Source organism: Vidua macroura, chromosome 3 (genome assembly GCF_024509145.1).
Source record: "Vidua macroura isolate BioBank_ID:100142 chromosome 3, ASM2450914v1, whole genome shotgun sequence".
NCBI lineage: Eukaryota > Metazoa > Chordata > Aves > Passeriformes > Viduidae > Vidua > Vidua macroura.
In genome coordinates this window covers 34,219,182-34,247,159 of record NC_071573.1, presented here as the reverse complement: position 1 = coordinate 34,247,159, position 27,978 = coordinate 34,219,182, and the positions used below count along the sequence as shown (strand labels likewise).

General features: G+C 41.7%; 2 long non-coding RNA genes across 3 annotated transcripts; both read left to right on the top strand.

Annotated features, from left to right (window-relative positions):
• The first annotated feature begins 134 nt into the window (after nt 1-134).
• On the top strand, nt 135-7,164 carry LOC128805221 (uncharacterized). The gene is made up of 3 exons (XR_008436329.1): nt 135-204; nt 1,637-1,861; nt 6,933-7,164. It is a non-coding gene; the product is annotated as an uncharacterized LOC128805221 (long non-coding RNA).
• Nucleotides 7,165-21,089: 13,925 nt separating this feature from the next.
• On the top strand, nt 21,090-27,409 carry LOC128804785 (uncharacterized). 2 transcript variants are annotated; one of them, XR_008436199.1, is made up of 4 exons: nt 22,155-22,833; nt 23,359-23,499; nt 25,312-25,547; nt 26,561-27,409. It is a non-coding gene; the product is annotated as an uncharacterized LOC128804785 (long non-coding RNA). The 2 variants fall into 2 exon arrangements; XR_008436200.1 differs by lacking the exons at nt 22,155-22,833; nt 23,359-23,499 and adding an exon at nt 21,090-21,307.
• The last annotated feature ends 569 nt before the right edge of the window (nt 27,410-27,978 follow it).

Genomic DNA, 27,978 nt, shown 5'->3' with positions numbered 1-27,978 from the left:
TTTATGTGAAGGTAAACTGCAGTCAGACTCAAATTCTTGTACTTAATTATGACATGACACAGTGAAAAATTGGGACTGTGACATAAGAGCAAGGGAAGCCTGTCACTCAATTCCATTAGGAATGCTCTGACCTAGTGCTGTGTTTACAGCAGAGAGTGGAGTCCTGGTTTCCCTGGGGGCAGGATGGTTGTGTCTCACAGTCAGGTGCCATTTCATGACCACCTTCCATCATGTATCAGCCTGGGGTTACTGAGGGCACAGGCAAAATCAGGGCACTCACATCACAGCTGCTGTGGCAGCTGATCCTGCGAGCCCTGCCTGTTGCAAAGGCCAAAACCCAGCTTCCCCACCTCTCTTCCCATGGGGGACAAAGCCGGTGGCGATGGTGGCACATCCTGCAATCTGAGCACTGCACAGGAGCCGTCACTTCGCACGGCCAACATGCACTCATGCTGAGCCACAGGAGTGGGCTTGGGAGACAGAGCTCCTCCCTGGCTTGCCCTGCAAAGGCAGAGAGCTGCCCTGCCAAATTCAGGGGCAGACCTCCTGCTGGCTTGGGCAACACCAGCATTTCACCCAGCTGATGGCTTGCCTCCGAGCCTGCGAACCTAGGGCAGCTCATGGCTTGCCTGTTCCAGAGGACTGGGAAGCTTTCAGGTTTTAGAAGGGTTTGTGAAAGCACAGTAACTGGGGAGGCCAGCAGTCAGATTTTGCCTTTTCCATGGTAGTTACAGTAGCTCCTTATCCGGGAAAACATTGCACAGGTTGGGGCTTTGCTGGAGGATACTTATGGATTTCCCCTTAGCCCAAATGTATGAATTATGTTCAAATAGCATGGAAATAGCTTGTCCATAAATTCTGATAATAACAGCCATGAATATTATCTCACCAGTTATAATTCCCTTCCTGCCTGTGCTCCCCAGTAGCTTGCAAAAGCTATCACCATAAAATTTAGGGTGGGATTTAACAAGGAAATTTGGGCTCCTTAATATGAAAGAAGGCTTTGAAAAACTCAGTCTTAGCAAACAGCAGCTAATAATAATGATAACAATAATAGAGATAAGCCAATTCATATCTCCCCACCCAAAATATTTATATAATGAATTAGTTAATTGTATTTTATCTTCTGATGGGTGGGTTGGTAGCCTTTGCAACAGACCCGTAAGAGCTCTCATGCAGCCTGATGCCAAGAATATGTGTTATTTCATATTCTGTTATTTGCTTTGGGTTTAAGGTGTTGAGAGGAAATTCCCCAACAATCAGCCCTAAATGGTTTTGCAGTGAGCGAGTCTTTCAGTCCTTGAACATCACTTAGTAGAGGAGGGGGGAAAGAAAAAAATCCCTTTATTTGCTTTTTGTAATTCAGAAATTTGTCATCTACCTAGAGAAAAGCATTAAAAAAAAAAAAAAAAAAAAGCAAGCCCAAACATTTGAGTGTACTCAAATTAATTCTGAATTCTGGTGTCACTTCATCTGCCTAATTGGGCCTAAAAATAGTCTGTGGGAAGGAGGACCAGCAGCTTTGAATGTCTGAAGCAATTAGTATCAATTATTTCCCAATGTACCAGTTGCAGTGAAAGGCCTTGCCTGAGTGCCTCCATTAGCCAGGTGTCAGAGCTCTGTGTTTTCATTCCAGGCTTTTCTCTGGGAACAGGCTGTGCGCGCACCGAAAAGCACACGGAGGAACTGGAGCCTTGGCAGGAGCAGGAGGGTGCCCAGAGCAGCTCTGCAAGGAAAGTGAGTGCCTTCACTCCTCTGTCATCACCAGTCCCTGAGAGCCATCACCACCCACCAACAGTTCCTTGAGATAAGGCTGAGCCAGCTGGGAGAAGAAAGCCTTTGATATTCCCTGCCTTGCTGAGTAAGTATGCCATAACAATAATACTTTGAACTTTTACAGCACCTTTTCATACCAGGGGCTGAGTGCTCCACAAACATTCATTCCCCAAGCCTCGTACCACCCATTTGAGGAAACCATTTTGTTTTTCATTGTACCACTTTCTCAGGCCAGACCTTCCAAAGAGCTCAGCACTCATTTTGCTGAGAAAATTATGGCACTGGAGAAATTATTTTCTTTGTGTTGCCATTTTAGATACCTGTGGCCAATATCAGTAATGTTTACCCAGCTCCTGCCCCAAAATGCTTACAGCTAGACTTCTTCAGGTCTGCAAAAATTGAGCTAAAAAACTTGTGAACTGCTTTGTCTCCTGCTTATAACCCTCAGAGCTCCCTGATGAGAACTTTTTTGACAAATCAAAATTCCATCAACCCTCCACCCAGTTTTAGTGAGACCCTTTTGTTGTCTGTAGCCAGATTTCTTTTTAGCTGATGTAAAACCTTACCAAAAAAAGTAGATACATTTGTTTTGTTCATCACAGGTATTTTCTGTGATGCTCTTCTGTTTGGAAACAGAGCAAGAACGTACTTGTCTCAGACACAGACATACAATAGATAAATAAAAAGAGAGATGCTACATCCCAGATAGGCATTGTTTTGTGCTTTGCTTCTGCAGGCAACAGGATTAAACTTTGATTTTCATCTCCTGTCTGCATTCTCAGTGAGAAAATACAGTCAAGGCCAATTTTGTAGTCAGTCTATCTCTTTGGAAAATTGATTTCAAAGTGGTGCCAAATGTCAGTGAAGAATCACAGTTAAGGTTTTCACAGTAACAATAACAGATTCTTCCAGAGACGGTGAGCTAAGAGTGCACTCTGCAGCCCAGAGGAAAATGCAGGTGCTTTGCAGCCACTGATGCAATCTGGGGAGTACACACATTTTATTTTCTGAAAGGACATCACCTGTACAAGCATTCACAACTTTCATCTCTACCCCTGCCTCTTGTCTGGCCAGAGCATCCAAAGGGTAAAGCCTTTACATGGGATACAGCATTTGAGTCCTGCTCCAAAGTCAAACAATCCTCTGATGCCTTCAGCTCTCATTTCCCCTAATGTGACTGAAAATCAATAAATCCCTTTGGTCTGTTTAATTTTGGGGCAAGGTAACTATGTTAGCTGGAAATACAGGTATCAGCTTATTCCTCTTCCTAAGGTATGCCAAAGTCTCTGGTCATTCAAATCCCATTAATCTGAGGCAGGTAATTCATACACTTGTTGCAGCGACCCCGATCGCTGAAAATTGAAATGTAAACTTCAAACATAAGGTTGCTTATCCAAGCCAAGTTTCTAATCTTTTGAGATTTGCCCATCACAAATCATAAGTGCAAAGTGGAAAAAAGGGGAAATTCAGAGTGATAGAGCCTAGCTAAAAGCTATCAAATACATCATCTCTTCAAGTAAGGTTGGAATAACATGGAAATGGGATATATAGCCTGATGATCAGTTGCACTTCCTTTAACATATACCCCTGGGAAAAGAGAGAGACACTAAAGCCTAAAAGTGGAAAAAAAGAAAAAGAGAGAGAGACAGGCAGAAGAAGCAGAACTGTTTGAACAGTCTTTGAACTGCTGGAAAGATGTGCTCCCCACATCATTTTCTTAACTTTCCCTGTAAATCAACAGCTGCATTTCTCACGGCTCATGTCTGGAGTGGGCCCGCAGAGGTGGCTGGGCACACAAGAATAACACTGACACTGAGGGAGGTGCAGGGAAGGTGCTAATCTTTTGCCACCTGTGTAGGTATGTAATCACTTAACAGATAATCTCAGATTCTGTAAAGACAGCCATTCATTTTAAAACACAGATGACTGCTGCCGGGAAGCTGTGATCAGTTTATAATTCAGCTTTAGCTCTCAAAAAAGTCCTCATCATTAAGGTGAAAGATCCCAGATTTGTGTAAATCAGAATAGCCCCAACTTCCTTTCAACCCAGAGCATCAGTGTCATCTGACTGAGCTTCTCTGTCACTGCCACCACAGGGTGACTGTCCTCCCTGGACAAGCTGTGCATCAATAAGACAGCGGAAGGTGAAATGCTAAAAATCAATCTGCCTCTAATTAGTGGGATGAATAGAAGTGTTCTAGGGAGATGGATCGATGAGGGGGTGAGAAGATGTGTTAAGAACTGGTTAAAAGAGTGATTGAAGAAGGATGTTAATACTTTTTTGTCAGATAGTTTGGAATAAGCTTTGGAGGACTTTTGGATAATGGTGTCTCAAGTGAAGAGTGTCACGTACACTCCAAGTATAAACACTGCTCAATAAAACAAGCTCAGGGGAGATGTTTTGTGTGAGGCAGGTGCCTTTACGTTTTTACAGATTTCAGACAGTTTTCAAGTAAGAACCACACATTTTCCTATAATGAGCACGGGTGTTTGTAGTTGCACTGGAACTGAGCCACTGAACACACACAGATATTCCATAGGCATAAGATATGTGTGTATTTATGTTTGCCTGTGCTCAGGCACACACAAGCCCACACAAACAGCAGGAGAGCCACTTATACATATTTATCTCCCTTTTTCCCACTAGGTAGCATATTCATTGCTGCATTTGTAGCCCAAATTACTCACAAGGAGCAAAAAGTGATTTCCCTATAAGCAGAAATAGAGATGAGGAAATGTTTCACTCTGGATGCAGTGAGAATTGTGGTATTGAAGCAGTTTTGGAACAGGCAGTGTGGACACAAGAAGAGGTCTTTTCCCAGGCCTGAGCACCTTGCATTTCTCACAACACAAATATGGCATTGCTGCTTCTGGGACCAGGGCCAACTCATTGCAGTGCAACACTCCAGAGGGAGGCAAGGCAATTTGCCACGACACCTTTTCCATCTTGCTACCTCACTCACTGCTGCAGTTACAGATGGCCAACATTTATGTCTTAAACATTTATCCTGTAAAATAGAGACTTTTTGTATGAAAAGTATTTGGTGCACCAAAATATTTTCCCCAAGTTTAAGTTTTCATCTTGTTTAGATCTTCAGGAAACATTTTGAAATTTTAGATGTTGTTTTTTCTCCTTTTTGTCACCTTCCTTCTGCCTCACACTCTGTTTTCTGAACACAGTAGGTACTTGCCAATGTTGAAGGCTTCGGTGGGAGGGTCATTTTATCCTTTTTGTTCCCTCTTATTTTATTATTCTTACAATTATTCAAGGCTTTACCTATATTCTTAGTGTAGTGCATTAAAAGTTTGGCTAGCACAGGATCTCAGCTTTGTATCACACCTCTGCATTAAATAAGTACAAGACAAAAGATTATATTAGAATTATCTTTTTTTTCTCCTTTACCTGAAGTCTGTAAAATTACTAAATAGATGTAAAAATAGATAAGCATTTCTTAAATTGTTTTTTTTTAAATTGAGGTTTTCCATGCAGTCAGTGGCAGATGGAAACTATTACTGAAAAAGAAACAGAAGTGAAAAAGTTTACAAATGTTTTGGGTAGAAGAATACAATTTGTCTCAATTTGAATTCTGAAATATAAACAACTTGAAAATTAAATGAGTATTCAGAAAACTCCACTTATTGTCCCTGTGCCTTGTACATGCCAGTTGAGGGAAGGGTCTAGATGGGCTTTGGCTGAAAAGCAGCACTTCAAGTTCACAAGACACCAAGAAACCTCATCTCTTCACACTCAGGTTACATCCCAAAATCAGGCCAAAACGAGGAGCTTTGAAACTCCTGATGAGCTGGAATTTCTGAGAACATGTTCTTATGAATGCAGCAGAACATGTTGCTCCTAAAACAAAGCCTGTCTGCTCAGAGCTCCAGATTCCTAGGCCTGCAGCAGTCCTCAAGGAATCAAGATGTACATGTTTTTCTGCTGAGTGTATTTGAGATGTCCCAGTTTATTTTTGACAGGACTTGTTGCCAGGTTCAGTGTCAGCACCTGGAAATCGAGATGAGATCCTTCAGCACAGTGAATCTGTATTTTACATCTTGGCTGTTTCAAAAAAAAACCCCTGGAGTGGGTGGACTTTGCACCTCTCTGCTTCAGGTAGCCAAGATTCTGTTTAAAGATTATATTAGAGATTTTGACTGATTTCAAGGCTCACCCTGAATCCTACATGTGTCTCGTGCTTTTTGCTTGTGGGTTCAGCATTTTGTAGTGACCCAAACTAGTTCCTGCAGAGGTACTATGTGAAAAGGGATGAGTTTTGCATGTCCTTCTAAGAGGTTCATAATATTAAGGAAAAGCTTGTTACAAGAAAGAGAATATACAGGGATGACAAATAATTACTCTCACAGAATATAAACGAGGTGCTTATTCCCATGCAGAGAAGTGGATCAGCTGTTTCACTAGGAAAGGTCATGTTTTTATGTGTGTCTTCCTATGACACCCATGGGTGAAGCTCTTTGAGAGCAGTTCTAGAAAGCTGCTGTTGCATTTCTGAGCATCTGAATGATGGTTATACCACCACGTGTACAAGGTGGTTAATGGCCACTGTAGGATTTTATAATTTGTTGCTGTTATCAGAAGCTGATGGTTTTGGGCCATCAGCGTGAAGATGGGAAAGGCTGCCAGGGGTATGGCTCTCCCTGTGGTTGCACCCCAGCCCCCAAGAGCAGCAGGGCTGGGGGGAGGAACACAGGGTGGTGGTCACCCTGGTTATCCCACTGGGAGCGGGAACGGCAGCAGCGGCTTTGCCGCAGAGCAACGCGGGAGGAAACGCAGAACAATCAGCAGGGAAATCCAACCCAAAATAACAAGCTGGCCTTCACAAAAAGGAAAGGTCACTGTTTGAAAGCCACTATTTGAGAGCTGGGAGGGGTTAAAAATTAGTGAGTGGAGGCAACTCAATTCCTCGGCGGTTCCAAAGAATTCCTTTTTTATAAGGAAAACAATGCTGGAGAACAATATGGATACTTGCAGCACTTTTGAGGCAATAGATTTTTTTTTTCCTTATAGAAAATAAATTGGAGCTGCTTCCATAAACAAGAGGCATTGGCTATAGAAGAAAGCGGGAGCTTTTGTGGAGATTTAAAAATAACCAAAAGTAAGGAGTGCACTGGTAAAGCGTTCTGTTTTCTTGGCATTGCAGGGAAAACACGACACAGCCTGAGTGTTTGAGGAAGGGAAAGGCTACGAAAGCAGACTGGGAGACATAATGTGGTAAACTTCAGATCTGCCAGATTTTGTTTTGGTAGCCAATGTTTGATGATAGGTTACCACATGATGGGAATTGGATTGCAGACTTTGCCAACTCTTTACCCAAACATCTAAAATCTTTCAAAATGTTTTTCTCCATCAATATTCCAGTAAATTATGCTTATTCCAATACATTATGCTTATTCCAATAAATTATGCTACCCATGTACTGTGTCCCAACTCAGTCTGGTGCTTAGAGCTGCCCATAACTGAATATTCATGAATTCCAGACAAACATCATGGTTTGCTGTGCTCATGCTGTACCTGGCAAATAAATTTACCACACAAACAAAGCACACTCAACTCCCACAATGCATTAACTTCAGCAGCTTTAACTTTTTAAAGGAATTTACTTAACTGTTTTTTTTTTTCCCAGTTGATAAAGATAAAGCAATGTTGGTGGTGTTACCTGATTCCTGACCTCTCTAATTACACTAGTGCCAGCATATCCTCTGCGGCTGGAGAGGGTTTTTGTACTCGGAAAGCTTATTTTATTTTTTCTGGATGAAAATAAGCTGCCCAGAATGCCCTAGTACACAGCAGTAAAACACTTGCTTTGGTCAAGAGAATCTGGTGCTTAAAAGTAGGGGTTTTGTTTTATTTTATTTTGCTGTGGGCAAGTCTCCAATGACCCAATAGTCACAAAAATGTTAGTATTACAGCCAAAAGGTCTTTACCAGATAGATGTTGAGGGGAAAAAATACACTGATATTTCTGTACTGGCTATTTGTTTTGATAAATTCAAGTTTAATTACTCTCTATCGGTTTCACTTGGCCTAAGTGGCTGTATGTTTCTTTATTTCCTTCTTCCATAACAAACATAAAATTGCTGATTAAAGGTTGACTCTTTTAATCTTTTAATATCAGTATCCAACTTTCCTCTCCCTAGTAGTTGTACATCAGTCTGCACATTTTAGTTTTGCTTTGACTTTTGTCATCGAACATCGCTGAAGTTCACAGTTACTAGAAATTACTTTTAGGATACAAGTTTTGTCATGTAAAGTTTCTCTGGCAAATTGTAGCTTGCACCAGTGAAAAGCTTACTGTAACTGGCCATCTAAACCTACTCCAGCAAGCTTTAAGCAGAGGAGGGACAATTGTAACCTGATTTCTTTAGGATAAACCTCACAGAACGAGGCAAGTAAAGGGATCCAAAGCGTCTGAGGGGGAGCTGTTAGACTGCACAATCAGCTTGAATCCTGGCCTTGGGTAGAATAGCCCTTAAATTCAAGATAGACCCTTTGGTACCCTCAAGTCAGCACAGAGGATCCCTCCCTTGGGGCTCCATGGGATGGACACACATCTGCAGCTGGGAAACAGCAGAGGAGCTGCGCTGTTAGCAGAAAATTTGGGAAGAACTGCTCTGGTGAAATTTGGGATTCGAGTTTAGGCATCAGTGGTGATGTTAACACTGGCAGAATGGCTCACTCACTCTCTGCCAGGCTGGTGTGGCCTCAAAGGCTGTCCCTGCTGATGTGAGGCAGGGTGTGTGAAGCCTCCGCTGAGCAGGCAGTGGTATCACCCCAGAACACCTCCTCACGGCAGGGACGGAGATGGACCAATCCCAGCACATGGAAATGGATCTCTCCAGCTCAACACTCAGGTAAGTGACCAGGGAGCGTGCTCAACATGAACCAGGTGACCTTCACATCTCCAGGGCTAATGATACTTGCACCTTCAGAGCTACAGTATCGCTGAGTTTTTTTTCCCCAGACAAATACTCCCCTTGGAGGCTGCCGTGCCCTGTGCACTAGAAAGCCTGGCAGGTGATCCAATTGGTGGGAGGAGGGCAGCTGCAAGAAGGCAGCCACCAGGAAAACATGAGAGTTTCAGTGGTTTCTGAGGCCTGAGGAATGGGAACATGCCCTGAGCTAAGCAAGAGTTAAGCACAGCCATACAGAGGCCTGGCTGTTATGATTTAAGGTAGCTTAGTGAATATCTGTAAAAGTAGGATATAGAGCATTGTGCAGGAGAAAAAGAACTTTATGTAAGACATGACCTGGGGCATCATGCCAGGCTATCCCTTCCAGATTTGGAAGGATTCAGTGTTTTGTATGGCATGATGGAAAGTTTTGAAAAATACGATTTCCTCTTCAGTGCAGATCAGATGAGTGACACCTGGCAGCTTGTGCACTGCCACTGTGTTAACCTGTGTGCCTCTCCTTCCCACCCTGCTCCATGGGCACAACACGGGAGCAGCAGGGACAGGTGGGTTTGACCTAAGGAATACAGGAGCTCTGTGTAGATATCTGAGCCTGCAGCCCCAGGCTGCAGCAGGACCCAAGGTCTACACACACCTGTGTACAAGTACTCTCAGAAACATGGGCTGTCATGACTGAGACCTCAGGACCTGGCAGTACCAGCTTGGAGAACATCAGTCATTTCCAGCCTTTTATTTTGTCTACATTTCCAGTGTTCAGTCAGCCTAATTACTACTGGGCCTTTGCCCATCATGTTGTGAAATGCTTCAGGGGCTAAAGGAGGAAAAAAGGGGAAAAAAAAAAGATTAAACGGTGGTCTAAACCTCAGGAGGAAGAAGACATCTGTCAGGACAAACTCTTAACAGAAATGGGATAAAGAATACTTGTTTACTAAATTTCACATCTGTAGCTAGTTCAAAGATATCTCACAGCCCTTCACATTAGAAGAGCAAAGGAACAACAGAAAAGCCCTCAGCCTCACCCATTAAAAGCAGCAGCTTTGTGTGCTGTAGTGTGGCAGGCATTCATAGGTTGGCTTTTTTTCTTTTGCACCCACAACTGGCTGAGGAAAGTTCTTTCCAAGGTGATAGCTCCACCCCTGTATTGAAATGTGAGCAAAGAGGAACTTTCTCAATTGGATTTGGGTTTATTCACAGCACTTGTAAAGAGTGTGAACATAAAGATAACACGTGCAGGGAGTGTGCTGTGGGTTACCACAAGTGATAAAGGATTTTAGGACAGTGACAAGGCAGTTTCCCCTTCAACATACTGGTTTATTTTTTGTGGAAGAATTATGTGAAAGCAGAAAAGTTACAATAGCACTGCAGTTCCCTGCACAGAAAATACCCAGGGAGGTAAAACACAGCAGAGTGGTGCCATTCAGCTGCACCACAACTGAGAGCATCAGTTAAATGGGGAGGACTGAACAGCTCCTCCATTTAGCGAACACAATAGTAATGTCAACCAGTATCACCCTTTTCCAGACCACCGGCATGTGCGTGGGGACAATAAGGGTTGTATTTTTCACAGCCAGGTCTTCTGAGCCACAACACCTCCTGCTTTGGGGTGGCCACTGCTCACTGATCACAGTGAAAACAAAATTGTTTACAGGCACTCTGCAAAATTCCCACCTTGGATGCCACTGAAGTACAGCTTTGGCTTTCAGGCATCTCCCCTGCAACCTGTCCCTTGTGTCATTTCTGCAGGGGATTAATTATTAATTAATTACTTCCATTTTTTTTTTAATTTCCAAAGAATATCAGTTGACTTTTACAGTTTCTTCAGTGCTCCCCAAGCTTCATATCACACCTAAATGCGCCTGTACTTCAGCTTAAGGGAAAATCTACACATAGATTGAATTTTGGAGAAAAAGATTTGAACATTCAGCTGTAAATTTATCTTGTGTTATGTCTTCTGGGTCCATTCATATTGTAATTTGCAAATGGCAAAACAATGTTGCTATTTATTAAAAACAATAACACCCTCAAAATGTTGATGGAAAAACAATGTTTCAGGGGTGATGAATCTGAAAAATAACTCCCACATCTTCCACAGGGCCTGGGCAGAGAGAGGTGGAGCTTGGCTGTGGAGTCCCCTGATCCTTCCACGGGTATTGGCATCTGCAGCACCTGGGATCCACGGCACAACTCCTTCCTCCAGAGGCCAAAGCTGAGCCTACAATTTCAAGCAGGATAATCACCTTTCCAAGGCAATAACATGCAATTCCCAAGAGCAGCTGGTTAAGATAGCTTAAAAAGCAATGACAAGAATGTGGTGAAAAGTTTGGTCCATGAATCCAGCTTCTGGACATGGTAGGGAAGAGACACCTTTTGATAAAATGTCAAACACTGTATTTTTTATTCTTTGTGTTTGTCTGTGCTCCCACTATGATCACCCCTTGAATTATTATTTTTCAAAAAGATATCTGGGAAAGAAATTATGTTTATTCAGGGAGAGCCATAATTTTCATCTGTTTAAAATGCACCAGGTATGTTTTAAGCCCTGCAAACACATCGAGAGCTCCAGAGTTTGTAGTGCAGTTTTCTGCAGCACTGATTTATTCTATTTTATGGTAACCATGCCCTGGGGTACCAGGTAGGCTCAATACCAGGTACTGGTGGGGGAAGCAGACCTGAAAGATGCTTTGAGTACAGCCCAGACAGGTTTTATGCAGCCCGCAAAATCTGGCCTTGCACTACAAACCAGTCTGCTGTTGCCATCTGCTGGAAAAATCCCTAATGGATAGTTCCAAACGTGGGGAGGAGTATCTGCTCCTGTTACAGAAATACTGGGGGCTTTTTGTGCTTTTTAAGGCAGGCTTTTTCCCCTCTAGGTCCATGTGATCTGCCCAAGAACAATGTGTGCACCAAGCTGTTACCACTCTCTGCATGGTGAAACACCTTCAACCAAGGCCAATCTAAGAGCAAAACAATTCTTCCAACAAAAGCCTGCTACTAGAGAAGCAAAAAATTATCCTTCCAAAGGAATTCACCCTTCCTCTCCCTTACACCTCTCCTGTTTCATCACACCATAGAATGGTTTGGGTTGGAAGGGACCTTAAAAATGACCTAGTTCTAACCCCCTCTCCTGGGCAGGGACACCTTCCCCTCGACCAGGTTGCTTTGCTGTGCCCCCAGATCTGTCACCTGAGCTGAGCAATCCCCATTCCACACATGTTCATACAGAGACCACACAAACTTTGACACAAGGAAAAGTCCTAAAGATCATGTTCATCCCAATACATGAAATCTAGAATTTATTTCTTTCCACACTGTTTGCACTTATTTCTTTGTCAAACTGTCACCCATATAGAAATATTTCTGCAGCCTGTTCCTATGGGATTTTCAGGGGTATTGGATATCATTTCCTTTTTCCTCAGACATCTTTTCCTTGTAGCAGGAGTCTTCAAAATCCTTTCCTCCTCTTAAAGACTCTGTGGCTCATCTCATTCTGTAGAACGTATGAGCACATAATATTGCGGGACAGGTGAAATCCCTTCTCGCTTGCAAGCAGCCTTAAGCCATACTGTTTGCCACAGGCATTCTTAGCTCCGTGTCATCAGGCCCCAGTCTAATCTGCGAGGTGTAATTGCCATGGCATTAAATCCTTTGCCGGTGGCTGATCACTTCCAGCCAGCAGGATTACAGGGCCCGGAGCTGGTGCTCACAAAGGCAGGAACGGTTTAGGAATCGTGGCTGCTGTTGCTGACAGGGCTTTAAAGTGTTCTGCTCAAAGGAGGAGTCAGTGGGGTGTGAATCCTCTCCCAGCAGACCTGAGAATAGCAGGACCCATGACTGTGCTGTCTCTAAGCTACACTTACACTGCCTAAAAACTGTCCTGCAATGGGCTGTGGAATTCCAGAACAAGGAATGTTTAGAGCATAAACCCTGGCCAGGGGTGACAGGGACTGTTTCAGACAGCATAGGGAATTGGTGCCACTTTGCCTGGTGGAGAAGGTGTGAAAATGAGTTAGCCCAGCCCCAAGGCACCATTGGCTGTGTCCACTGGCCTCCAGCTGGCTCAGCATGAGGACAGAGACAACCTGCACCTTTACAAACCTGTTTACTATTTAAAGACCCTCTATTAACCTTCACTAGCAGAATTAAGCATCTTCAGTTTCAAAACTACCATACATAGACCCCAAGCATCTACTGTAGCCTGGAGGACTTCTAGCACAGGAGAGGAAAGAATCTGCATCCTGCACCATCCATACTCTTACTTGGTGTGGAAATTGTAATGATATTATTAAGGTGCGTCCTCAATATGTCTCTTATTGCCTTGTCATTCGTGAAGCCCGAGATTGACTTGTCCTAGTTAGCTTTCTGATATGGAGGAGCTGAACTGCCAACTCATATGGAAGTTGGTACTCTCTGTGGAGTGACTTATCCTGTAAAATTTTTGTCACAGAAATTCTGTCACTATGGCTCTGCTCCATAAAGAATTACATGGCCTCATTGTCAGCAATTTTTATTTCTGCAGTAGTGTAAAAATGCTATTTTAATGTTACTTATTATTTTGAAACTTTAAATGATAGCTAAAATTACACCTGAAAGCTAGAAAGAGCAAATACATATAATACTTCTCCTCCTTGTAGGATTAGTTTTCATTCAAAAATATGCTGATGTGCTTTTATGTATTTAGTGACCTTTACAGATTTATTCTCCAGGTTTCATGGAATCATGCAATAGTTCAGGTTGGAAGGGACTCTAAAGATCACCTCATTCCAACCCTGCTGCCATGGGCAGGGATATCTTTCACTGGACCAGGTTGCTCAGAGCCTCATCCCAGAGCATCAATGGGCCTTGAACACTTCCAGGGATGGAGCAGCCACAGCTTCTCTGAGCAACCTGTGCCAGCCAGGTGCCAAAGGAGGAAGAAAACCCTTCCCATCTGGAGCAGAGGCTGCTGCAGCTTTGTGTAACCTTGCGTCACCAAGTGTGTGAGACAGGAAGGCCCTTTCCATCAAGGGATAACAGCACTGAAAGATATTTTTCAGGAAAACCAGAACAGTGGAACACCAAAGTAGCCTTCAGTTCCTCCAGCAGATTTGGGAACAAATTGAAGGAGGAGCAGAGCTGGCCTGGTGCCACAGCTCTGCATGCAGTGGGGATGGAGAAGCTGCAATTATCTGTCTTTTTGGCTGAGTTTTTAAAAATAAGGCACTTTTCTGTAGTTCCTTCTCAAGCATTACATAAAAGTTCCCCTTGGAAGTCCAAAGGCAGCTTTTTTCTTAGCAGAAGGAAGTCAGGAAGAGGCAAAGCAGGCAAAGACATCAGAAAAGTCTGAATAAAAAACTTAGCTAACCTATTTTTCCCCCTCCTAAACAGCCAATTTTGAAGCACTCCACAGAGATCTGCCTGGGAGGAAAAGCAGAGCCAGCCACTGAAAACTGATATGTGAGCTCTGGTGAGGACTGCTGCTCCCCCTGCCTTGGTGTGGGAACTCCCGAGCTCCCATTCCTGTGGTGGGAGTATTTCTCCTCTCATCCAGCCAACACAGAGGTAACAAGCAGGTAAGTTTTAAGTAATGAGATCTCCCAAGTAAGAAGTGATATGACAAAAGGTAGTGGCCTCAAGTTGCACCAGGGAAGGCTTAGATTGGATTTTAGGAAAAATTTCTTCACTGAAAGGGTGGTCAGGCATTGGAACAGGCTGCCCAGGGAAGTCCCCATCTCTGGAGACATTTAAAGGATGTGTAGATGTGGTGTTTAGGGACCTCATTTCAGGGGGGCTTGGCAGTGCTGGGGCAACAGTTGGGCTCAATGACCTTAGAAGGTTTTTCCAACCTAAAGGATCCTATGGTTCTGAAAAGCCTGGATCCCTCTGGCTCTAACACAACACCTGGATATTGACAAAATGAGGCTGGTCATAGACATTGGAGGTCCCTGTCCCACAGGGAGAGAACAAGCCACTGTCATCTGCACGGAGGGTCAGACAGCAGTCAGTGACTCCATCCCTGCCTGGGGCTCTGTGTGCACCCTCGGGGTGGACACCTACCCTCGTGTTTCCCTCTGGGATCCAGGAAGAGAACCAGGTCCATCCATCTGACAGCTCCAGGGCTTGCAGGCTTTGGGGCTTTGCAGTTGTAGTGCCTCGTCACAATGCGGCAGGGACGTGACACTGCCTGCCATGCTTCTGGCCTCAGATCCTTGCTGCTTTCTTCCTTATCCGATATGGATTTATCAGCAATCTTCTGTCAAACTGTCCTTGGGATAGTTCAAAGAGAGGGTAATTAGTTATTTCAAAGCCTAAATATTTTACCTATTTGCACTCAAGAAAAAAGACAAAAACCTGCTTTTCATCCTTCTGCCTGAAAGTCATTGTGACATGGGGAAGTGAGGAAGGGGCTGGCCTGCGTCAGCCTCTGCTAAGCCTCAGCTCTGGCTACTGCTGCTTCCAGGTTAAACCCAAAAGCTGTCATGATCAAAAAAGCAGGCACCCCTTCTGTATTGAGTCACAGAGACCATTTCTTCCTAAATAACTCAAGATGGGAAATCATTCTTGTAGCTTCAAAAGGAAAAAAAAAAAAAAAAAAAAACATACACACATATATAAGTGTATATATACATACATTTCCTTCAGTGAAGAAGAAAATTTTAGAAATATCATGTCATGTCTGGATTCCTAGAGAAGATCCTTAACTCTGGGCTTCTGAAAGCAAATGTCTGTGCATTTATAGGACCCTTTCCTTTCTTTTTATATGTCTCCCACAGTAATCTTCTACCCTTCCACATGCCAAGAATTTTGTGATTTTGCTGCTCTGCTCCCTCAAGGGTGTTGCAGGCTGCATAGCAGGGAGTGAAACCTTTGTAACTGCTCATCAAACATTTTCATACAGAATTCTACCTCCACTGATAAAATTAGACTTGTGTTAATAAGCTGTTAGTAACCGTCAGGTAATTATTTAGTTCATCTCTGAAGTCCCAGCTGATCATTGTCTCCTTACGTTTGCTTGCCTGGCAGTCTTCAGGGACAGGGGATTTTCAGGTTTTTTAATCTGCAGCACATACAGTGAGAGATAACTCAGCTGTCACTCTGCAGAAAACATGCCCCTCGTGCAGCAGGAGGTATCCAGAACAAACTGCTGACACTCAAATCCAGCTCTGCACAAATGGATATGCAGGATGCCTGCTGCTCCCCAGGCTGGAACCAGACCTCAGCGGAGCACAGCAGAGGCATTGGCACAGCAGAAGGAAATGAGCAGAAAACGACCCAAGTAGAGCAGATAACATTAGAAAATAATGGTTTCTGAGCTTCTGGTCACTAGCACATATTTCCCCTTTCCAGCACAGTGCAGTGGCCCAAGAAGGGATTTTTTGCAGGTCAGCTGGATGTGCTCCTGCCTCATACTGAGACTCTGAGACTGACCTGAAGTTTACATTTATTGGAATAGAGGGTAATCAGAAGTTTTCTCAGCTATCCAAGGCACAGACCCATGGAACAGAGTAAGCCTGAGCTCCTGCATGCTTGCTGTGAGCCTTGAGACGAGCGTGTAGCATTGAAAACTTGCAATTTATTTAAATATGCTAAGGAAACCAATTCTGAGGTGCAAGGCAGGCTGGGAGGGAGGGAGAAAAATCCTCTCTTAACATGTGGCAATTCATCTGTGAAACTCATCACAGCAGGACTGCGTTAAGACTGAAAGTGTAATAAGATGTGGAATGAAATGGAGAATCTGATAGGTGACAAGGGCATCCAATGCACAAGTGCATGAATTTTGCTTTTTGGTGTGGTTTAAATTCAAAAGTTGTAAGGAATTTGGGAATGAGATGGAACGTTTTAGGAGAAGAAGAAGAAAGAGAAGAAGTTGTTGTTGTTACAGTCCTGGCAAAATCTTTTGTTCTAGCTAATAAATTATTTTTAAAAAAGGCCAAAAAATGGGTTTTATTTTCCTTCAGTATTATATTCTTTGGTGGTATATAGTGTGTTATTTTTTGGTATTATTTACTATGTGTATTTGGTTTTGGAGTGAATATAACTTTAGGGATGGGTGTGTTTGTATTTGAGGTAGAATTAATTTCAATAGTTTTTTTCTTAATAGGCTTTTGATATGTATTATTGGGATTTTGGGTTTGTTTATTGTATGCATAAACATACAGATTTGGTAGGGGCAGCTCAGCTGCTGGAGTTCTGGGTGTTAATTTATTAGATGGCTTTTGTTAGACGCAGTTTTTCATTTTTGAAAGTTTTTTTATGTAGTGGTTTTAAGGTGGTTTTTAAGAATTTATTGTACTGTTTTATTTTGTTTGCAGTTGGTGTATGATAAGGGATGTGGTCTACTTCTTGAATGCTATGGTTTTAGTGTTGATAAGTTTCGATTTATTTCACATTCAGTGTTTTTTATTAGTTTTGTTTTTGAGGACATGGGCATTTATATGGTGGGTTTTTATAGGAATTTTTTTTAAAATTCGGATAGTGATAATTTTTAATATTTTAATAGTTTAGATTTTCTTTATTTTTATGTTTTTAATTTAGTTTTTTAAAAATATTTTAATAGATTATTGGTTATTATTTGTGAATTAGCATAAAGGTAGAGCTTTGGGGGTTTTTTTAGTAATGTTTAGGATCAGTTGTACAGCTTTGAGTTTAGTCAGTTGATTTGATTTATTTTTTGGGGGTTTTTTTTGTTTGTTTTTATTAGTAGTTATTTCATTTTAAATGTGTATTTGAGTTTTTTGGGTTTTTGAGATATTGGTTTAGGAGGAAGTTTATGATTAGAATGTATGGAGGTTTTGGGCTAGTTATAATGGGATTTTAAAATTTATTTATATTTAGGGCTATTTGAGGTTTTAATAGGGTTAAATGTTGTGGGTTCTTTGTTCTGCTAGTAATAGAAATAGGTTTTGAATTTCTATGTGATGGGATTAGTGTGTAATGTGTACTAGTGCTGATGAGGGTTTCATATTTTTGTGGTTCTGATGTGTTAGGTTAATGAATTTATAAGGTTTAATATATAGTTTAAAATATAAATAAATATAAATTTAAAAATAAATATAAAATTATAACTGTAAATCTAGAAAACAAATAGATAAATATATAAAACTATAATATATATTGTTGTAACACATTTTATATAAAATATAGTCTATTTTATATATACAAAATATAATAAATAAATAGAGATTGTAAATATAAAAATATTTGAATATAGATTAAAATAAAGTGAGGTTTTTGGGGGTTTTATTAGGTTATAGGCAGGGGGTTTTTATAAATAATATAAATATAAATAATATATAAATCCAAATACACACATGTATAATAAATAAAGTGATATATAAATAGAAAATATAAATAAATATAAGTAATAGAAATATATAATATAAAAATAATATATTATATTATAATATAGATTATGTATAATATATAATATTTATAAATATAATGAATTAATATTCTAAATGTAAATGTGAATATAATTATGAAAAATATACATATTTTTTAAATTTAAATATAGCTTAAATAAAAATATATAGGATATAAATAACACTATACATTGATATAAATTTTAAATGTAAATGTGACTATAAATATGAAAAATATAAATTTTTTTAAATTTAATTACAGTTTAAAAGAAAGGGGTTTTTTGATTTTTATTTGGGTAGAGGCAGGGATTTTATTTTAAACAATATAAACATTATTGAAATAGAAATCTAAATACAGAAATAGATAATCAATATATAAAGATACGTATAAAAATATAAAATATAAATGAAGATAAAAGAAATAGGAATAGAAGTAATATAGAATATAAGTAATAGAAATAGAAGTAATATAGAATATAAATAAGAATCAATATACATTGTGAATATAAATATGAAAAATATAAAAATAAAATATATTTAAGTATAATTTAAACTAAAAAGGTTTTAATTTTGGTTCTTATTGAGTTAGTGGCCGGGGTTTTCTCTTTTTCGTGCGGGATGTTTTGGGGCGTTTCTCTTAGGGGAAGTTTTGAAGGGACCGCACCCGTCCTTTCTTGCCCGCCTTCCCCGCCGCAGCCCCGGCTGAGCTGGGCGGCAGTGCTGCCGCCTTGTGGACAGAGAGCGGTACTGCAGGCCTCCCCGACAGGCAGCGGCGTGGGCGCCCGTCTCCGCCGCGGTCCTGCAGCCGCCGCCATGTTGGGAGTGGCCCGGCGCGGCCCGTCGTGTCCCCGGCGCTCTGGCATACAGCTGTAAATGAACAAAACTGTAACTAGAGAACCATGGAAATGGCAATATCAAACGTGGAGGTGAAATTTAAATAAAATAAATTAAGAGTAATAGGACATGCAACGTAATATTACATATTACTACAAGATATAATGTTTAATATCCTTTATATGTTTCTGTGAATTATAGAAATATGGATTATAAATAGAGACATGAACGATGTAAAAATAGAAGTACAGACATATATACGAAATGTATACAGATAGATAGGGAAAAATAAAATATAAATAAATACAAAATAATATAAATAGATACAATTCATAATACAAATAATACAGTAGATATCTTATAATGCTGTAATGCTGTAATATATAATAGATCTATAAATATAGTACATCAATAGATTATAAGATGATATGTAACAAATTATAAATTAAATGAATATAAATATGAAAACTATAAATATAAAAATTTTAAAATATGGTTAAAAATAAAGGCTTTTGGTTTATTTGGTTATAGGCAGTGGTTTTATTATAAAGACATAATTAATATAAAAATTAGAAATCTAAATATAGACATATAAATAAATAAATACATATATAAAATATAAGAAAATCTAAGTATTAGAGGTAGATATAACATATAATAGAAATAATAATAATGTATATACATGATTATATTGTGATATATGTTATATACACCTGTAAATAAAATACATTTGTAAATATAATACATCAATAGAAGCTATAGATGTAAATGTGAATATAAATATGAAAAAATAGAAATCTAAAAAATATTTAAATACAATTTAATTAACGGGTTGTTGTTTTTTTTTTTTGTTTGGTTAATTTTTTTTATTTGGCAGGGCAGGGCTTTTACTATAAATAATAAAAAATAAAATAATGATTAAAATATAAATCTAAATATAGAACTATATCATAAATATATAAAGATATGTATTAAAATATAAAATTGAAATAATTATAAGTCTTAGAAATCGACAAAAACATATAAATAATACCATATCTATAATATCACATTAATATATATATGTATCTATAAATAAAATACATCTATATAAAAGGCAAATGTAAATGTGAATATAATTATGAAAAATATAAAAAAATTAAATATAATTTTAAAGAAAATGGGGTTTTGTTCTTATTTGGTTAGAGGCAGGGGTTTTATTTTAAATAGTACATCATTAATATTAATATTATACAGATAGAATTTGGTTAAAGGCAGGGTTTTTATTTTAAATAGTATAAGAATTTTAGGAATATAAATCTAAATATAGAAATTTATAATAAACATATATAGATATAGATAAAATATAAATATAAATATAAATATAAATATAAATATAAATATAAATATAAATAAATATATAAATAAATATAATAAATATAAAGATATATAAATATAAATATAAATAATAGGAAGCGATGCAATATAGAACAGAAATAACATTATACATCAATATACGTTATAGATCTAAATGTGAATATGCAAAATATAAATATAAAAAGTTAAACATAGTTTAAAATAATGGGGGGGGGTTGGGTTTTATTTGGTTAGAGGCAGGGTTTTTTTAGTTTTCGTGCGGGTTTTCGGGCCATTTACTTTTGAGGATTTTTCCAAGGGGATCGCCCCTGTTCTGCCTCCCTTCCCTCCGGGCGAGCGGCAGCCCCCGGCTGTGGCCGGCGGCAGTGCCGCCGCCTTGTGGACAGAGCGCGGTACTGCAGCCCCCGAGCCAGCGCCCAGCCCCTCGCCGCTGGGTGCCGGGGGGGAAGGACGGCTGCCGAGCGAGCGGCGAGCGGGGCGGTGTCTGTAAATAGAGGGGAGGGGGGAAGGAGATTCAATGTGCAAAGGAACACGGTGACTGAGAAGAATGGCAGCGGCGAGGGCGGCCCGCCGGGGCCGGTTTCGGCGGGCGGCGGAGGCGCGGTCGCAGCGCTCACGGGCCGGGGGCAGCGGGCGGGGGAGCGAGCGCCGTCGGAACAGGACTGCACCCCCTTTCCCAACCCCCGCGCACACCCCTTACACACGGCGGAAGCGACCGCGTGCCGGATAATCCCGCCGGGGCGGCGTGCAGGCGGCGCAGTCGACGGAGCGGCGTCCTGGCTTTCCTCGCCCTTTCTGCCGCCCTCTTTGGAAGGTCAAGCGACTCGCCCGTCCCGTCCCTCCGCCGCCCATCCTGCGTCCCTGTTTAGTCTCGCCGCCTCCCCGCCTCCTCCCCGCACTCCGTCAACTCTCCGCCGTCTCCACTCCCACACAAACCCCGTCCCCCCCTCCCGGCCCCCCTCCCGTCCAGGGAAATGGAGGAAACCACGAAAGCATCGGGGCAGAGCAGCCGCTGGAGGTGCCCGAGCCGTCTCCCTGCCCGCAGGGCCAGAGTCGCCCACAGCCGTGAGCTGACAGGTACGCAGCATGGGCGGCTCCGGCACGCTTGGCCTCGCTGTGTTCCGTGCTGCTGCCAGAGGAAAGAGCAAGAGCTCCAAAGCCCTGAGCAGAGCCCTGGGGAATGGGAGGCGAGGAAGGCTTGGGCTAAGGATGGATTGAAACTGGGCTGGCTGTTAGTTCACAAAGAGACATTTGTCATCCATGCTGCCAAAACGAACACCTGGTACATCCTAGGTCTGCCTTGTATTTCATGTGTTTTTATTTCCTATTTGTGTCATCACAAAAAGGAAGGATGGAGCAAATGGGACTGGTTCCCACTGTTGCTGTGTGAAGGCTTTTTACAGGCTGCTGTATTGATGTTATCTTTTTTTCACTCCTACCTTGGCTTTTCCCATCCTTTTCCTGTGGCTGCTGCACTGGGTGTCCCCAGGAGAGCTGGACAGGGGTCTTAGGAGTTGCTATTAATTCTGATTTTTCTGAAGATGTATGGAAGTGTGCTATCAAAACAGCTCTTTCTCTCCTGAAAAGCTTTCCACCCATGTGTCTCTATGTTTTAATCATGTAGCCAGATGCTCTAAGGTTTTTACTTTCTAAGCCAAAACCTATAGCAGATGACTGTTTGCTTTGTGAGAAGTGGCATTTGTGCTGGAGAGCTGCAGTTGGGAAGAAAATATGGACTAAATGTGTGTTCTGGGGATGGGCACGGAAGGAAACTCTGACACCGTCACAGCAGAGAGCTCTGACCTTGGCCAGATGGGCTGGTGAGTATTGAATCAATCCCTGCCTCCTCATGAACAAGTTGTTTCACAGAGACATTGGCAGGGACAGCTTTTAGCCGGCTTTAGTTCAGTTTCTTTTTCACAGGTTTCTGGGTGTTTTGATCCTGACATCACCAAACTCTCAAATTTGCTGAATTGGGGATCTTGCCTGTATGACCCATGAAATGTCCCAAAAGCTGATTGATGCCTTTGTGCTCCTGTTGTGTTCATTTGGGCTGTGCTTCAGGCTTCTCTCCCTGGGCTCTTGCAGTTGCTGTATCTCTTGGATGCCGTGCAAAATGGAATCAGGCAGCCAAACCTCAGGTTCACCTTCTCCCTGACCCTCTATGTTGCTCGTGTGGCACAGCAGATCCTGAAGCCAAGTACTGGAACTTGCTGTGTGTGTCACTGCTGGGGTGAAAAACAGAGCCTTGAGGAGTGTTGATCTCCTCACCTGCTTTGTGCTCATTCACTCTTGACTGAGCTTTTCCTTCTAGGGAAGAGAAGGGGAAGGTGGGCAGCAAACGAATGAGCCTCAGAGCAAAGGCCTTCTGCAGTTGCTGGGCTGTTCTCCCGGCTTGGAGCACTGCACACTCACTACAGCTTCCACGTATGGTTGTCCGTGGTTGTGGATTGGGAGCACTGTCCTCCTCCACCATGCCAGCTTTTTCTCTTCACAGAGGAGCACATGTACATAAGGGCAAACAGATTCCTTCTGTCACACTAGTATTTGGACTGAGGAAGGTACCAGGTTTTTTCCAGCTTTTCCACAGTTCTGATTTTGAGGTAAGAGTTTCATTTTAGGTATCCAGTAATTCTTCAGAATTATATTAAAAACAGCCGTAAAAATACAATGAAATCTCATTCTTCCATAGGTAGTAAATTAGAGGCATCTTTCTTATGTTTCATATTGGAATTTAAAATGTTATTTCTGTGGGGTTTTTGTTGTATTCTTAATGCTAACACACAAGGACTTGTGCTGTGTATGCTCTGTGAGCACAAGAAACAGAATATTCTGCCCCGGCTAGCTACAATTCCTCTTTGAGTTTAGATTAGTAACTTTGAGTTCAACTGAAGTATTTTAGAAACAGCAGCTTCTAAAATTCTATGTTTGGGCTGCAGACTGACTGTTCCTGATGGATGTTAGTGATTAAATTTGATAGGAATGGAAATTGAGAAGTCCAGAACAAGCTGTGGTAAGCCCTGAGCTGGCACTCAGAGGGAACCAGGGTTTTGTGCTCTTAGGAGCAGGTATTCTTTGGAAATGTCTGAATGCCTGATGGTGGTATTTTTTTTTGTGGCTTCCCATAGAAAACAGAGTGTGAGTGGATCCTCAGATTTCTTGAAGAAAGGCTGTGTAACAAACATTGCTATGAGCTTTATGACTACCAGAGGATTTTCCGGGTCATTTTTTACTTTTTCAACAGTCCTTTGTGTGACGAGGGCTCCCAGGTAAGATTTTAAAAAGAAAGTACCAAAAAAACCCCAAACCACAGAAGCTTGCCCAGCTTTGAGATCTCAGGTACAAAACAGAAAGGAACAGCTGTCTCTGCCTTGGTCCTCTTGAAAATCTGTTACATGTTGTTTTTGTGTATGTGTGGAGGGGGAAATAATTTTTTGTGTCTAAACCAGTCCCATCCTTATCCCTTGAAACTGGAACAGGTTCCTGCCATCATGGACCCTCATGTGGGTGCCGCAGTTTTGCTCCTGCAGTCAGGGCCTTTTCTTTTTTTGGGGTCTCTATACCCCAGACAGTGCATTCATTACCTGTACAATGCTTCAGCAGGAGGGAAACTCACATGCCAGGAGCTCTCAGGTTTGGGAGCATCCACCCTGAGTATTTCAGGTATCAAAACCTTGGACAAAAAGATATAATTGTCTTGCTACCTGAATACTTCTTGTAAGAGCAGCACCTGTGGTATGAAGCTTTGAAGGGAAAATGTCTTTCCTTCTCTGGAGTTGCTGAGAGCTGGTGATGTTCATTTTACCTTGAAGTTGATCAGATACCAGCCAAATTGCTAATTTGAAGTTAGATAATTAGATCCTGACTGTAAAAGAACAAGTTTCACTTTCTGTTTCAAGAGTCATATTCTGGAGATATTACAAAGTGCTGCCCATGTCACCAGAGCTGCCTATGAGCTGATAGAGGATCACAGCCTTCTCACATGGGTCCTGCACAGCTTAGAGAAAGTACAGGAGAAATGGAAACAATTTTCCTGTCCTCAGTAGAAGTATTATGTGGCTGAAGATGAAAGGAAGTGTGACAGACAGGGAGACGGGCACCAAGGGCTGTACTGGCAGAACTTGCTGAACTCTGAGGTGTCCCTTGTGTTTTTGAAAACAGAATCAAGATGCTTTCAGGTTGTGATAGGAGGGATGATGGGGGGGGGGGGGGTGGGCTTTGTGATTGGAAATCACTTCCTTGAAAAACTGAAAAAGCAAAATGACACCTTGTGCTGGTGTCTTTACCTTTTAAATTTCAAGCACCCTCAGTTCACATCCTGTCACAGGACCTGCTGCACAGGAAGTGGCACAGTAATGTATTTGACCTGTCTAGAACATTCCTCCTCCCCTTGCCTCTCCCTCATAAAAAATTTGTTCTGCATACATAGAGTGCCCTGGCAGGTTCAGGCAAGTGCACCAAAAGTCCACTAGAATATGGTCCCCTGTAGGAGATGGACCAGCTGCTGGCGAGGATCTGCCTTTCAAATGTGGTTTTCTTTTTTTTTTTCTTCTTTTGTTTTGTTTTGTTTTGTTTTTCAGGTTTCTGGAGAGCAGGGTGATAAATAAAATTATTTCCTTACTCCATACTCTATGGCTAATAAATTTAGGAGACAAGAAAGAAACAAGAATCAATCCCAGGAAAACAGGAAACTTCTTCCTATTCAGCTTGTAAATGAATTTCTGTGTGTTTTGGTCATGTTAATCAAACATATTCACTAAGTCCTTTGTTTTGTTTTTTGTTTTAGTTGGTTTGCATTTCATCCTCTCTCCAGTTTGAACTTTATTAAGGCTAGGAGGATTTCTTTATCTCTGCTAGATGGATGGCTTTTTTCACTTTCAGTTTGTGTGTTGAGTAGTGAATTTGGATGAGATTTCTTTGACTGGAGGATTTAGGTGTTTGAATAAATGGGGAATAAAGTAAAATGTGATGCACAGTTGCTGTCAAGTCCTTCGTCCGTAATTCTTGGCCATTCTGACAGTAGGGATTAAGAACTGTAATGGTGAATTCACATGCATGGCACTTTTGTTTTCTTTTGACAGGACTAATGTAGATCTGGCCAAGCTGACTTGAGTTGTTTGGCACCCTCAGCTCTGTGCTGGAATACCGTGCTGTTGTTGTGGAGGCTTTTAGGGAGATGAGGCGTTTCACAGTCAACAACAGCGTCCTCTCCAGCAGGGAGCTGCTGCTGCACAAGTGGAGCCTTGTCAGCAAAGACCTGCAGCTGCAGGAGACCTGCAGGCCCTGGCTCAGAAGTACCGAAACAAAGAATTGCTCAGTAAGTGCTGAAATACTTCAAGGAAGGCGTATTTTGTTGTACCTGTTACAGACCAGCAGTTCAAATGAGGCAAACTTCTCTGGAAGTAGGATTAATACCTTCTGTCTGTCTGATGTACCGTGAGGGAGGAGGAAAGGAAATGGAAAGGCATTTTTCAGATCTTCCTTGTGGTGATTTCGAACCTTGACACAATTTGGAAAGTTTGGAGAAACACAGTTTATTAAGGGAAAGAGCTTTAAAATGAAACTTAGTGGCAAATCTCGAGTCAGATTTTGAAAAAGGGTATTTTTAATGAAATCTTAAAAGAAAAAGCAGTGCCTGGAGGCTTTGTGCTCAAAGGTGTGAATCATTCTGAGCGTGGATGGGGATCTGAAAGTGATGTGTAAGTAAAAACAATAAAATAAAGCAAGCAAAAGTTAATAGTTGGCATCTCTTCTTGTCACCAGTTTTGAAGAAAGGAAAAAACCAGGACTTGTGTGACTTGTTGTCCCTGTGAACAAAAAGTGCCAGGAACTTGGGAGTGGGAGGTCTTAAAACAACGCTGATTTCCTGCAGCAGCAGCAGCTTTTGGTGCACATTAAAGCTTCTGTAGGTTTGTTTAAATGTTCTGTATCAGTTAAGAAAGTATCATGTATTTAAGGGATTCTGTAAAAGCTTTAGCTTTTCTACAGTTTTTTCACTCTTTAAAACTCCTCAGAAAGACATGAAGAGGGTTTTTGGAATGCTGTCTGTAACTTACTGCATGTGTGGGTTGTGTTGCTCCAGGCTTTAGGAGCTTCTCTTGTCCCCAGGCTGGGCGATCCAGTTTGGAATAGGGTTCCAGCCTGGAGTCCCTGGGAGCTCCCAGAGCCCCTTTGAACAGTGCAGGCTTCATGAGGCTGCTAAACGAGGCTAGTACTTGCCATTTTAACGTCTGAATCAATACAGGAGAGCACCTTACTTGCACAATTTTGTCCCAGGAAAATCCTTTGGAGTATCTGATGTTTGTTTTGGTGGTGGTTATCTTCTTACAGAATTAAAGAAAAGAACAAATCTCAAGCCTCATCTCATGTGTATCATCACACTTGGAAACGAACAAGGTGGAAGAAGATGACACTGCTGCAGACGTGGAAATGTCTGAGCTGGAGAAGTGCAGAGAACATCTGAATTCCATACTTGCCCATTGGGACTGTGATAAATGGATGTGATTTGTGCTGAATAAGTTGTACTTATATCAATAATTTGGGAAAATAATTGGAAAAGTATATGTGATCAGTGTTAAGAAGCAGATGGGTTTCTTCAAGAATACATGTGGAAAGTAGGATGCAGGAGCTGGATTCAGCCTTGGGAATGGAGGAAGTCAGGAACTGACTCCCAAACCAAAACTGGCATCAACTGTAGTTAAAAAATAACTCCCAGAGCAGGATCGACCTTGAATATTAATGAAATTGGGACCATTCCAGATAGGGAACCTAAAATAGTGGTCTTATCTATGAAGTAATAAGGCTCAATTGGAACATAATGCATCAAGCTCAATGTGCATGCGCAACCTGCCAGGTCATTCAGAGGACAGGGAGGAAGACCTTCGGCCTTCCTCCAGGAAGACCTCCGAAGAGACCAGAACAGCCCCTAGCAACAGTAGGAGCATGCGCTGTGCAGTAGAGTGACAAAGATTTCAAGAAACGAAAATAGGAGGAACTATTGATGAGTATGTATTAGCATACCATATAAAAGTTGTGCTTGGATTCTTTTGCCCTTTGTACGGGTGGCAGGGTGGAAAGCCCTCCCTGTTTCGCTTATGCTTTATCCGAACCATTGCCAAATAACTCTTTGTAACCACTTTGTTGTATTTGATTGTACCCCAATTAAAAATTGCCGCTAAATTTCAAATTTTCAAATTGGACATATGGGACCCCATTCATAACAGGACCCTGTTTTCCCAGCACCACCCTCCACACAGGGAGGGGGACCTTCAGAACCAGTGAACCTGGGGCTGAGGCAGTGGCTGTCACCTGTGCATCCACTCACGCTGGATGAGTGGCTGGTGAGGTCCCTGGCTGGGCAGAGACCCCTCAGGGAGCAGGACGTGTCACCAGCGCCGTGGTGGCTGTGGAACCACGTTCTACCACACTTGGCGGCCATGTGGGAGATGCTCAGGGATGAGACACTGAGGAACAGCCTCTTCCAGCTTTACACCTGGCTCTGCCAGGCCAGCAGTACCTCAGCTGGGCTCTCCAGGCAGCTCAGTGGGCTCAGTTCCATCATGCTCCAGCTCATGGAGGAGCAGGGCCTGTCTAGCACCTTTCACGAGCTTGTGAAATCTTGATGCCTATCAGCAAAGGTGGAAGAGGATGCAGACAAGACAGGTGACTTGTCCTGTTCTTATCACTTATGTTACGAGGCAGTGGTGGGAGAAATTCCAATTTCTAGGAAATTCCATTAAATCAGTTCT